A 12809-nucleotide genomic window follows, 5' to 3' on the forward strand; every position below is an offset into this window, starting at 1 on the left:
AGAGTTGGGCTTAAAGAGAGAGACCACATCTGAGCAACAAAAGAGGCTCTCTGGAAGTAACTTTTAGATATTATTATAGGCAGGTTTAGTTTCTCTGTTACAGACATGTTTCTTTAAGACCAAGCCTCAAGATCAAGGGCTTGATCTATTAACTTTGGAGTCCCTAATGTCTGAGACAGTATCAGTGATTTGTGGGAAAATGTAATAGTTCCATATTTTTTCTCCAGTCCCCCAAGGAATTATGCCAATATTTTAAAATTATCTGCTCAATATACTCTGGAATCTATCTGGGTATTGTATTAAGCTATACAGAATTGCAAGGCCTTGTTCCCAATTCTAGCTCCATGTGTTTAGGTTGTTTAACTGAACTGGCCAGACAGGTTAAGTTAGATTGTGTGCTACAGAAAATTAAGCTTTGGACAAAATAAACCTCTGTTTCTTTGGTCTCATACAGTATGTGAAGTTCATTTTAGAACAATATCATCATTTACCCTGTATTCTCATTTACTTAGTCCCAATTAGATTAGCTTCATTCTTATCTCTAATTAAAGCCTGATCTCTTTTTCAGAATCTTTTATAGTTGCTGTGTGTAGGAATGCTGAATTTCAGAGCTGTAGAACTCCAGCTCTGAGTGTTAGGTGTCAAAAAGGTACCCAAAGTTCCAGGGAAATACCAGGTTATATGCAGCACAGCATCTTGGAATTTAGAAATAAAACTTAAAGCTCAGGAATAAATGTGACTGCTGTAAGAGATTACAATCTAGGCCCCAATTTTTTATAAGTATTTTCTAAAAGAAACCATACAATATTTGTCTTTTTGTTTCTGACTTGTTTTGCTCAGTATATGTGTTGGTTGATTCACCTCATTGTATGCTTCATTCTGGTTTGTTTTTAAAAGTCCCTGGCTTTTAAAATACCTCAATAAGCTTCAATTGGTGGGGCAATTTGAGCATCAAGGCCAGGGATTAAAACACATCTCATATATTTACTTCCATAATGGCATAATAATACTTAAAAATTAATTGGCCACTTGGAGAATGCTAGTAAAGCACCTCAATACTTTGAAAATTGATAAATAAAGAGAAACTGCTATCATGCCTCTCCTATAAAATCTGTACCTTTGGATAACAAATAGTTGTTGAGGGACATTTCCTCTTTAGAGAAGTATTCCAGCTAATAAACAGAGAATAATCGTAAAATTTAAAATACCACTGTAACTGCTCAGAAATTAATGGATCTGAACAGTGGTCACCAATGACTGACAATGTCACATGAAGAGACAATCAACTTTATGTACCTATGATGAAAGCCCATCTCCAGCCCCCATCCCCATCCATGAAGAAGACTTGTCCAAATAAACAAACAAGAAATTCAATCTGCATCTGATCAAGACTCTGGATCTAGCAACTAATTTATAGGAAATGCAAGATACAGAGAAACATTTGAAACAGTATCATGGAGAAACAACCCACAAAATGCTTTGGGAAACAGATAACCCACTTTCACTGCAAAAATTTCAAGGAGAGACTAAAAGAGATGGAAAGGAAACCTGTAAATTAAAAAAAACTTAAAAGATACATCAATCAATTGAAAAGTACGGAACTTGTTTAGTTCTTGACTCAAGCAATCTACTCACAATTATCACTAATGGTATTTGATGCTATCAATGACATTGTTTATTGTTTGTTTTGCTAGTAGTATTGTGGTTATGTTTAAGAAAACAGAGACTTCCTTTACCTTTCACAGATACATAGTGATATATTTCCAAATGAGATATTATTTGCTTCTCCATCGTTTGGGGTGGGGAGAATGAGTGGAGGTATAGATGAAACAAGTTGGGCTGTGTACTGGTTCTTGATGAAATTGGGTGTTGGGTACACAATATTTTCTTATAGTAACCTTCTACCCTTGTGTATGCTTGAAATTGTTCATAATAATAAGAAACAACCATTTTAAATTCTGGTAGGAAACAAGTAAGGCGCCTAGGAATCCTTAAGAATGCTCAGGGGCTTTGTCCTTGGAACAGACAGGATAGAGTGATGTCCTCAATAAGCTGTTTTTTTTTAACCAACTCATTGAATCAGGTTTTGAGTGGCTAAGTCCAAAACACATAGAACTAGAAATCTCTTTCAGTAAAATCCATACGTCATGCACAGAAACACACACACACACACACATACATATATATACACATACAGACAGTTTCAAATGCTGTCGAAATGTGGTAAAAGACCTCAGAAGATATTCACATTCAGAAAACAACAAACAATCCAACACCATAATACTGCAGTTTTCTTGCAAATTGCAAAACTATCCTCAAACAGACTTCAGCCTATAATGAGTCTCTTTCATAGTATGCTGATCTGACTCAAATTTATTATTCTTTCTTGATGAAATCTTGAACACAGGTGAGGTGCTGAGTGGCTAATCTAAAAGCTGCACCTCTCTCTATTCAAAGAGATAATTAATTATATATTCAGTTTAATATATTTAACAAAAGAGTTTTCTTCTCCATTGTAGAATTTGCAGTGGCTTATGTCAGGAGGCCAAATGAAATTATCATTGAAAAATGTCTCTAATTCTACTGTGGAGTTTAAAAATCTTCTATGGTGCTTAGAATAAGGATGACATCGTGTAATAAGATGCCCTCTTTTTTTTTTTTTTTCTCTCCTGGCAGCAACAGTCAATGTTTAAACTGAATAATTGTTCCATCAAAATTCCATTGCACAAAAGGAAATGGTCCACTGGAGGCTGTAGAAGCATTCTCCCTGGATATTTGACTGGTGACCTGCATGCTGGAATATTACCTTTGTGAAATTCTGCATTGTGCTGCCTACCTCTTGTAAGTTACTCTCAGGTATATTTTATTTTGCAAGAGAATACAAATGAAAATGGAGTGCTCTGAGAATTTTAGACTTTCCTTGAAACCATCAGAGACATCTTGTGTATGACAAGGCTTGGTTTGGAAATCAGTGAATTAGATCATGGATGCATTAATGATGGCTTCAAGCCTCCAGACTTGGAAAAACTTGAAAAGATTGTTTGCTCTCTTTGTGACACCAGCAGCCCCTCGTGCTTCCTTAACTCTGCAAGCAGGCAGCTCCATAGCACTCATGGCCCTTTCTAAGCCTTTGAGTCCCTTTTAACTGCTGTTTTAAATGACAACAACCACAACAAAAGGATATGAATACAAAATCAAACAGAAAAACAGGCCTGATAATTCTTCCTAAGTATCTCAGAAGCATTTTTGTTTTTCATTCTCTACCTCAAAGCACGGTTGAAACATAACGTCATTAAACTCTTCCTTCTTGAAAAATATATTATTGAACCTTAAGGGATGTTGCAAATTGTGAGAAGTACTGTACATCTTCTCCACATTTATTTAGAACAACTCAGAACCTACCTTTCTCTTGGAAAAGGGAAAATTCTGCACGGTTGTCTTAAAGGTTGGGATGTGATGGGAAGGAGAAACAGATGAAGGGACCAAATGAAAAACTTGGAGGGGTCCTTGAAATGGTCTCTAAGTGGTGGTAAGTGTTGGCTAATTGTCAGTTTGGAAATCCAGAACATTGTAATGCAAATTATGCATACATTTATTCATCTATCTATCTATTGCTCTATCTGTCATCTATTTTTGCACGTGCTGGAGCTATAGTTTTCAATAAGGGGAATACCTTATCCTCAAGGGCCATATGGAAACTTCATGCAGTGGTTTCTTAGTTGTCCTAATGGTTGCAGGGTGCTGCTCCAATTTAGTAGACAGACAGAAATGCTACATGTCCTGAAGTGCACGAGATAATTCTGTTCAAGGAAGAATTATTGTCCCACTGAATTATATATAATGTCCCACTGAGCATTAATGCGAAAAATATGAACAATAATGCAAAAAACCTGTTTGGAATGATCTGAGCCCAGAATTGAAATGAGTTGACAAAAAGTAATTTTTTGCATGCCTTTTAAAAAATTGAGACATAATTCACGTATCACAAACTCCACCCTTTAAAGTATAAAAGTGAAATTCACCTAATAAAGATCTCACCATTTTAATAATTTCAAGTGTTCAAGTCAGTGGTTTTCAGTATTTTCACAAAGCTGCACAACCATTGACACTGTCTAATTTCAGAATATTTTCATTACACTGTAAAGAAGACGATACCCATTAGCAGCTACTCCACATTCTTCTCTTTCCCTAGGCCTCAGCAACCACTAACCCGCTTTTGCCTATTCTGGTATTTCATCTAATGGAATTATACAGTTTTTGGCTTTTTATATCTGGCTTCCTTCACTTAACTTAATGCTTTTTTAGGTTCATCTATGTGTGGCATGTATCAGCCCTCCCTTTCTTTTTGTGGCTGAATAATATTCTATTATATAGCTAAACCACAATTTGTTTATCTGGTCATCAGTTGATACACAAAAAATTGGCATGATTTTGATATGTACTAAAATGGCCCAGGAGTGCAACTGCCATGTAAAGAGGAAAGAGTGTCATATTTTGTTCTGCATTTTACCAAGAGTCAGTCACCATTGCAGAAAAATGACATCACCAAGAGTAAAATGGCTCATGGTATTTGAGGAGTTAATAAAACTGCCACTGTCAGTTTGTATTTACAGTTGTTATATTCTTGATTTTATACCCACCCACCCACACATACACATATGCACACACACCTAAGCTAAGTAAAATTTAGCTTGTGCTTTAAAATATAATGTTAATAGTAAATCTAAACTTATTTATTATAAGTATGTGTAAACCTGTATTTTATCGTCTTACAGTATTACATGCCAGAGTAGTTTACAATTAAAATAAATGATTATTTTGTTATAGATTTTCTTGTATTTCTTCTCTACATAATGTTTAGGCATTATATTGATTTTTTTAAATTCCATCAGTAGGAAATTTATATTGTCTTTAAGTTTTATTTTAGGAGGTTTTATTCTTCTCAAATAAGTAAAATAAATAGTAAAAATAAAGTACAGTAAGTGAAAAAACAATATTTGTTATCAGAAAGAAGTGTCAATTTCCACATTAGGGCCAGACTGAAGTGAGATTGTTTTGCAGAGTAATCTCTCTCTCCCACAAGTCTCACGTCTCTTTGGTGGCATTTGTATGCTCGTAGACAATGTTCAACCTTTTCAGGTATTTTGCTGTTGGGCTCTGGGTAAATGTGACACTATGATGAATTAATTAACAATGAACATTGCACCTCTGAATTAGTCCTGACTCTTCCCATTTAATACCTTATTCCAACATAAGAAAGACAACACTTGCAACGGGGCTAAAGCAGTATTTGATGGCCTTTTATGTAGGCATGCTTAAAAAGAGTGGTGAGATTGTAAGCAGCCTGCTAAAACTGGAAGGCGATATAGAGTCAAGAGATTTTTATCTAAACACATTTTCCTTAATTGACCATCCCACCACTATATATGTTATTGCCTTTTTACTCTAGTATATAATTAGAGCCTTTTTACTCTAGTATATAATTATAGTCTGACAAACCATGGTTTGTAAAGGTAGTGGAAACATCCTAGGCTAAAATATTCAGTAACTTGGTTGATTTTACATTTTTGAGCCAATTTGTTCTTTCAACCAACTTGTCATGTTGGTCAGTTTGTTTTTGACCTTTTTGCTTTTGGCCTGCTTCTGTTACCAAAATCTCTCCTGCTCATGCCTGCAGTTGTGGTGGCATCTGCCCGAACTCTCCTGAAGTCTTCGTTGCTTGTCTTCATAAAAAAACGGCTGTTGGTTTAGCATAAAATTATTATGAATCCAAGTTATTTCTATCATCATTCCACTGTTGCTTTCACTGGCTGATTAGACAGGGGGCTGACTTGCTTCAGGCTTAGCAGACTTACTCTGAAGGGTAGGTGCCTTTGGAAATGAGAAGAGGGACCTATGTTTTTGCTGGTGAGCCGAGCTTTGGGGGTAGTTAAGGACACCTACATATCTGAATCAAGCAGCCTGGATGTAGGGCACTTTGAATTCCTCTTCGGAATGTGGGAATTTGTGGTGTCATAAGAATCTGGCTTTAAAGAGTATCTCTAATTCAACTTTTCGTTATAGTGATGAGAAATAGGCTCAGAGAATCAGAAAATCTGAAAAGCTCAGGATTCCTTGGCCATGAATCTTAAAGCACCCCTTGTAAGACATCTTCTGGTCTGTGCATGACTATCACCAATAACACTACCTCCTGGAGAAAGTCAGGTGGATAATTCTGTCTTATTTAGCTATAAATTTCATGCCTTCTTTAGATACTAATTTAAGCCTTTTTCTAAAATACCGACCTTCAAATAGTTAAATGCAGCTTTCATTCCTGATCCTACTTATTCTTTGTCCATAAATCTAAACATCCCTGTGTCCTTCAGTTGCTTCTCACCATCATAACTGCTGTTCTCTACCCGACTAGTTTCTTGAACTTGATTCAACCATGCAAGGTAGTCAGTGATTGTTTTGATTTTCGGTCATTTGCAAAATTGGTTTGTATGTCATGGTAAAGTTCTCTTTCATACATTTGATAATAAAACATCATATAGGATATGGTGTACAGAAGCTGGGATTCTGTCTCTCAATTATTTTTAAGAATTGATGTCATCTAAAATATTTTTAAGAATTGATGGGTATATTGGGTCTAGAGCAGGAATTGGCAAACCATGGCCTGTAAGCCAAATCCAGCCTGCCACCTGTTTTTGTAACTGAATTTTATTGGAACACAGCTTCTTGTTTTTATATTGACTGTGGCTGTTTTTGCACACAAAGCACTTACGTTGTTTCAGCAGAGAGCTATTGGAAAGCCTAAAATATTGACTATCTGACTGACCCTTTACCAGGAAGATGTGTTTGACCCTGATCTATTATGGAGAAGACTAAATGTTAGTGCAAAATTATGTGGACTCATAACCATATTAAAATAAAATAAAAAATATTTTTTTTAGATAAAAAAAGCAAGGTCAATGAAAAAGGGGTTTGGTGACTTTTTCTCAGTGAACCCAGGCTGACCCCTGGTGATTATCATTTCCCTGATTATTCACAAAAATTCCTTTAAAAATCTCCTCTATAATCTTGCCTGGATAAACTTCAGGCTCACTGAAACTATTTCTTTTTAACAATTGTAACTATACTTAACCAAATACAGATTTTTGGTACCTTTTCAAGATCTGTCAAAATGCTCTGGCACTGGTGTGGCAATTTATTGTGAGTGTTTTTCAGCCATACTAGATATGTCATTCCTATAACCCAGAGAGTGATGTACTGAGGCCCAGCTGTCACTGGTTTTGAGAACCAGTATGAGTGTCTCTAACATACTCCACATTGGTAGCCTGAGATAGGCCACAGTTGGAGAAGTCATAGCTCAGATACCAGCAAGAGCTACAAATCAGGTGCCTGCTCTCTGCCCTGTACAACACTACATCCAGGGCTCTACCATTGAGGGGTACTAGATAATCTCTCATAAATCTTTTGCTCCAACCTGGGTTTTATTGCTCTCTTCCGATAGTCCTTCCAGCCATTTTAGGCTGAAGATCATTTTTTTTTTTTGACATAGAAAACAGAAACAATATAGTTGCTTGAGAAAAATCTGAATTATCTATCACCTGTACATCATTGGCTTCAGGCACTAGGTTTATCTTTTCCTTGTTTTTTCCCAATTTGAACATAGGTACAAAATCCTTTCCTTGTTTTTCTTGATTTGAACACAGGTACAAAAAGACTTTTATGTTGCCTTTAGCACTTCTGGAAGGCCGTAAGTCACTGGGGGAATTTAACCTTCCTAACTTTTTTCTTAAAGGTCTCTGTTACTCTTCTATATAGTCTTTACCAACTTTTTTGCCTTTGATAAGCCCTTTGTCTATGTCTTCCAAAATTCTGAACTGGTTCTTTGGGTAGTTTACCATTTCCCCCACCCCCCATGTTTATCATTTGCTGTTGCTTGTACCAAATACCATTACTGAGATCCCCACTCTCATCCTGCAAGAAATTTAAGTGACTCCTTAAAGTAGGGTTCTTTCAATTCAGTGCGTTTTCTAAAATGCCAAGCTTATTTGAACATTTGGTAATAGAAAATGTTAGGATAGGAGACATATCTGAAACCTGATTGACAGTTTAACTTTGTGCTTTGTCCACTAACAATGAGTCTAGGTCTTCGGAATTAAACTTTCTGGGCAATGACCCACCTCTAAAATACAGCACAGCTTTAACTTGTTGCATCAAGATGGCCTGGGGGATTGGTTCCATTGAATGGCAATTCACTGATGGAGCTGGGACGGGAAACTAAGCTGTGAGTTCCTTCATGAAAGAAATAGCATTATTCACTGCACTGTCCTTATGTTCCAACAAGCTAAGTGCTCCATGTATGCTTACTAAATATTTCATTTATTTATTTATTTATTTGCATGGGCAGGCACCAGGAATCAAACCTGGGGCTCCAGCATGGTAGGCAAGAACTCTGCCACTGAGCCACCATCACACTGCCCTGCTTACTAAATATTTAACTATCAAAATCTTCTTAGTTCCTCTCGTGTGCCCTTCCAATCTCACCTCCATCTTGGAACAGAAACAGAGTGGTGGTCTTAAAACATTGTCTCAGATTGAGTCATTCCAAAGAAAGCTCCTAAAGTGAGGATTTCAGTATAAGTAGTTTTTTTAAGAGGCAAACTCAGGAAGCACTGATAAGAAAGTGGGGACATAGGATGGGAAATGGAAGGAAGCCAATAAAGTATGTGTTTGTGAGTGGGCTATGGCTTTTGGCAAGTAGGACTCAATCCCACTTTGGACTTCTGAAAGACTGAATAGAACTGTGCTATCTAGTATGGGTAGCTGTTATCCACATGTGGCTGTCTAAATTTAATTTTAAATTAATTAACATTAAAGCAAAACTAAGTGCCTAAGTCACAGTTGTTACATTGTGAGTGCTCAGTGCCTACCTTGTAGGACAGCTTAGATATAGAATACATTCAGCTTGAAGAGAGTTCTACTGGGCAGCCCTGAGCTAGAACATGGTCACAGGTGTCCCAACTAGGAGCAAGGAAGCTGAGAAATTTATACACCAAGTCTGTCTGTCAATGGCTGGTGGTTGTACTCTTAGTTCTACGGCACGTTTGGTCTGCCCTGCACAAGTATGGGAATAATGAGAGGGTATGATGTCTGCTCTAAGCATGAATGAGATTGCATCACTTCCTCCTGGAAAACTTTTTTTGATGGATTTCTGCTCCTATTCAGATAAAACCAGAGCTCTTTCTCATGTTCTGCAAGGCCCCATGAGCTGATACCAAGTTTACTTCTATCTCATATGGTTTTGCTTTCAATCACCCAGCTTTGGCATCAAACTGACAGGGACTTTCTCCTAGTTCTGCTAATATATTGAGGTCTTCCTTGGCGCATGCTGATCCATCCATCTGCCTTTCCCACTCCCTCACTTTCACTTGCCCCCCGGTTCTCTGCCTGGCAGTTTCCTGATCATCTCCCACTTCTCAGCATAAAGCCTACCACCTCTGAGGGATCATCCCTGCCTGTCCTACCTAAAGTTTGTGTTTCCTGCCCATTATTTACTCTCTTGGCTCTTTTTGAATTTCTTTTATCATGATTGATAATTATTTGCTCACTTTTGTTTTGGTCGTTTCCCCTAGAATAATGCAGGATCTGCAGTCACTCCCAGTTTCTAGTACTGTGCCTGGCCCATACTAAGGACTCAACAGATGTTTGTTTACTGAAGGAAAGAGTGAATGAATGAATAAAATGCTGCGTCTATTCTGGATTTCTGAGCAGTTTTTACCAATAAGATGAGTGTAAGATAGAGCATGAGATGCCACACCTCTACAGTAACAACTGCATGTGAAATTGCTTGTACTATTTGCTTGAATGACAGGATTGCTGAGTGTGGGGAAAGAGTGGTTTGGCCTCGCAGTTGCATGTTGTTGCTGATGATTACCTCAAACACCAGATGGCTCAGGCCATTAGGTATTCAAGTTCTGGATAAACATTCTGGACACCAGCAGGGAGGATCTTCTAGCACACAATTTCTAGCTTGTGTCAATGGCATTCCTCAAATGGAGCTACGTTGACATTTTTCATGGGTTTAAAAACACTGGTGTTAACAATTGGGGAATTCTATACTATTGAGCAAGGGTCTGCGTAGTTCCTAGCTTTCTGGGAAGAACGTGAAATAATATTTGGCTATTTTTGGCAAATTTTTGTTTGTTTGTTTCTTTTTGCCTTGTGTGGACTAACACAAATACAGGGAACTGCTACACAATAACAGTCATCTGAGAATAAACATCGCTTACCTACTGTTTTACATTTTGTGAAACACTCCAGTTTCTCTATTTCCTGGTCCTTCCAAAACCTTTGATGTTTGTATAATGACCTCCATTTTACAGACATGAAAACTAAGAGAGTTTCAAATTTTTCCTAGGTTGTAAGTGGAGAGTAAGGACTTGAACCCTATGGGGGCTCTTTTGGTTTACAGTTCTGGGGCTTTTTTATTTTATTTTTTTTTAACACATCATGCTTTTTAGGCCTGTGATGTGGAAGGGGAAAGAGAGGAGGAAATGTGATGTGAATGAGGTAGTGGTAAGAATGTGAGGGTCAGTGAGAAACCTTGAGGGCTTCCCATTCTGGTCATCTTGAGGAGGATTCAGATCAGGGACCAAGCAAATCAAGACTTCACATGGGGCCCAATTATGACTGTGAAAGGCAACCTTTCAGGAGCGGGAGGGTCACAACCCAACACCAGGTGGGTGGAGGTATGTGAGGAACATAGGAGCAGAGAGGGATGCCATTCTTACTGGGCAACCACCACCCAGCATTCTTTTGGCCAAATGTACATGCTTCTCAAGTGTTCTAGCACCACTTAGTGGGATCTTCCAACCTGTGCTGCTCCCTTCCAGTGCCCAAATTTGCTCTCACACTAGCTTGGTTACCCCAAGTTTGGCAACTATGGAAATTGAACCCATTTCCTCTGTTTTGGTACAGTGGTTAGCCTTTTTTTTTTTTGTAATTTTGGCATGTAAAAATAAAAGACAAATGTCCATTGTTGTACCCATGGTATCCTCAGTGGCACAGTTAAAATAGGCTGCAGGTTATGTGCAGTTGACTGTAAACTATCTATACCTCCACTGCTTTATCTACCACCAGAGGATGCATATAAGAATGCAAATACCTGTGAATAATGTCACTTTGACCAGATAATGCAAACTGATGTCTCATAGGTGGAAAAGGATTGTTAGCCTTCTCTATTATTAAAATTTCAGTGGGTTTTACAAACGTAAAAATTGGAGATTCACATAAACATCTGAATTGCTGGATTCCTTTTAAATTATCAGAAGATCTGGTCCCATGAGTTCCCTATTGCTGCATGTATGTTGGGACCATATGCTGACTGCAGTGTGCCAGGGTCTCTACCCTCATGCCTGAATGCTTAGACACTAACGGGGGCCTTGCTTACTAACTCGTGACACCTGGCTAACCCCTATAGGCATATATATCTTTTTGTCCCTGTCTTAGAACTACCATTGAATGAATTATAATTCCTTAAAAATATCATTTGAAGATTTTATTAATGGTAAGAAAATTTCATTTGAGGATTTTATTAATAGTAAGAAGCCACCGTCACCCTACCCCACAATGTATAGCCATATACTCATATGCTATGTCCTAATGGTTGAGAACCCCTGAATCATGATAAGCCTGGTCTCAGTGTCTTCTCACATGGTCGTGAGTCTACTCTTGGGTTATAGCCTGTCTGCACAGGTAGGAATCAGGACTGGACAAATGTCGCCTGATCAGGTGTAGTTGGTGATAGCTAGGGCCCTGGTTTTCATGTTTTGTGATCCGTTATTATTTTTCAAATAACATAACAAGCTACTGAAATAAATGAATGAAAATTTTTTTTGAAAAATGAAATGAAATACTTAAGTAAATAAAGAAGTCAATGAGAACACTCACTCATGGACCAGTGATGAGAGCATGCCATCACATCCAATAATCTGTCCCTGAGATCCTTTAAAAGGAAAAAAAAATCCTGATCTATTCATCCTAAAAATGCCTAAATCTTTACTAGCAGGGAATATTTTGAAATATGTTTATATAAGAATGGCTTCCTCTTTAGTTTACACTGAAGTGTGAACATGATTCTGTTTCATCACTTTTGCATTGTGGGTTCTAAGAAATCAGATTTCATCACTGCTGCCATTAGTCCCAAGTAACCACATTCCTTTGTAGTGATTTTTATCTTCGTGTTTTCTTGTAATTATAAACTAGCTAGAGGTGGCTTGAGCCCTAGACTTTGTAAAACACTAGAACTTGTATTTAGAGAGTAGAAAACGTTACGAAATAGACATGATATACTTCTTTGCAGAGGAACTCTAATAGCTTTTTGAAATGGGATTGCCAAGCTTAATTAAAAGAGAAACTCATATTGTGAACACGATATTTAACCTTCTAGGAAGGTCCACATATCTCATGCAGGTGAGGAATGCGATGGATCTCCTCATATAAACAATTGTTATGTCCTTCAAGTGACAATGGTAAGGTGGCATAATGTTCTGCACTATAAAATCACTTTATATTGCATTATGAAAGTTACATTCAAGGAGATAAAGAAAGATGTCGAATTGTGTGTTGTGGAAAACATTCTGTACCATTCTGTAATGGAAAAAAGCCAAGTAGTAAACTTCTCATTATGCTCTCAGAGTCCATTAATAGATAATCTAATTACATAAAATGTCCACAAATGAATTTAACCGACTCTGAAAATCTTTGTCTTATGAAATAAGCTATATTTCCCCAATTACCTAGAGAAGGACTCCAAATAAAAT

This window comes from Tamandua tetradactyla, chromosome 15, assembly GCF_023851605.1.
Source record: "Tamandua tetradactyla isolate mTamTet1 chromosome 15, mTamTet1.pri, whole genome shotgun sequence".
In the NCBI taxonomy this organism is placed as follows: domain Eukaryota; kingdom Metazoa; phylum Chordata; class Mammalia; order Pilosa; family Myrmecophagidae; genus Tamandua; species Tamandua tetradactyla.